The following is a 1,449-nucleotide window of genomic DNA, read 5'->3' as shown; positions in this document are numbered from 1 at the left end:
ATTTGTTATAATTCATGAATCTACACTGACACGTTATAGTCAACCAAAGTCCACAGTTTACATTAAGGTTCACTCTTGGTGTTGCATAGTCTATAAGTTTGGATGCAGTGTACATATTGTATTCTTTATTATTGTATCATACAGAATATTTTCACTGTCTTGAAAATCTTTTTTTACCTATAGCATTTTTTTTTTTAGTATTTTTGTAATCTTTTTGCATTTTTATTTTTTCATATCAAGTTTAGTGTCATCTTGCCTAGTTCCATAAAAAAAAATCTTGTTGGTTTTTTAAAACTGAGACTGCATTTAATTTTATTTATTTATTTATTTTATTATTATTATTTTTTTAAAATATGGAACGCTTCACGAATTTGCGTGTCATCCTTGCGCAGGGGCCATGCTAATCTTCTCTGTATCGTTCCAATTTTAGTATATGTGCTGCCAAAGCTAGCACTGCATTTAATTTTAAATTAACTTAGGAGAGAACTGACATCTTTATGAATTTATCCATCTTTTCCAAGAACAAGGGGTATTGCTAGAAAGAATATCTTTCCATCTGTTCTAGTCTCCTTTTACATCTTTCAGGAGTGTTTTATAAATTTCTTTATATAGGCTTTACCTATTTCTTGTTTAATCTATTCCTAAGTATTTTATTTTTGTTATTGCTGTAAATGGAGTTTTCTCTACTGCTCACCTTTATTCTTTTAAAAAAATTATTTATTTTTATTCATCTTTATTCTTAAAGGCTATTTTCTTTTGCTGGGTATAAACAAAGGCAATATATGAGGATATCATGGCTCTATACCATTGTTGTAAGTTGTTATTTTCCTTCAGCGTGTTGATGATATTTAATAATATCCTAGTATTTTCTAGCATCCATATTTTCTCTTGAGATATTAGCAGTCAGGCTAGCTGTGGCTTCTTTGAAGATCATGTCTCTTTTTCTGTGACTCCTTTTCAGATTTTTTCCTGTTTGATTCTCTGTAGTTTCACTGTGATGTGTCTAGGTGTGGATTAAAAAATTGTTTATCCTCTTTGGGATTTGTTAAGCTTTGTGAAGCTATGGGTTGGTGAATTTTGTAAGTTCTGGAAAATTCTCATTCATTATATCTTTATGTATTGCCTCTGTTTATTCTCTTATCTGGAATTCTGATTAAATGTATATTAGACTTTTTCACTGTGTTCTCTGGGCTTGTTCTTTTTCATCTATATTTTATGTATATTTTCTTCATGCTCCATTCTGGATAGCTGCTTCTGACTTTTCTCTTGGGTTGTCAGTGACCTCTTCAGCTGTGTCTGATTTGCTGCTAAATCTGTCCATTAAACTTTTTATTTACTGTTTTTTACATGTACAACAGCTATTTGACTCCTTTTCACTTCTACAATGTCACATTTTAAAGTGTACATTTCCCTGATGACATTTGCAACTTCTTCTTTTATTTACTTGAT

The 1,449-nt window shown here is 30.4% G+C and overlaps 1 non-coding gene across 1 annotated transcript; it reads right to left on the bottom strand.

Annotated features, from left to right (window-relative positions):
* Nucleotides 1–347: 347 nt before the first annotated feature.
* Nucleotides 348–454, bottom strand: LOC136162007 (U6 spliceosomal RNA). Its single transcript, XR_010661859.1, has one exon. It is a non-coding gene; the product is annotated as a U6 spliceosomal RNA (small nuclear RNA).
* Nucleotides 455–1,449: the final 995 nt, after the last annotated feature.

This window comes from Muntiacus reevesi, chromosome 2 (assembly GCF_963930625.1).
Source record: "Muntiacus reevesi chromosome 2, mMunRee1.1, whole genome shotgun sequence".
NCBI lineage: Eukaryota > Metazoa > Chordata > Mammalia > Artiodactyla > Cervidae > Muntiacus > Muntiacus reevesi.
The sequence above is the reverse complement of the archived record's forward strand: the minus strand, read 5'-3'. Positions and strand labels throughout refer to the sequence as shown.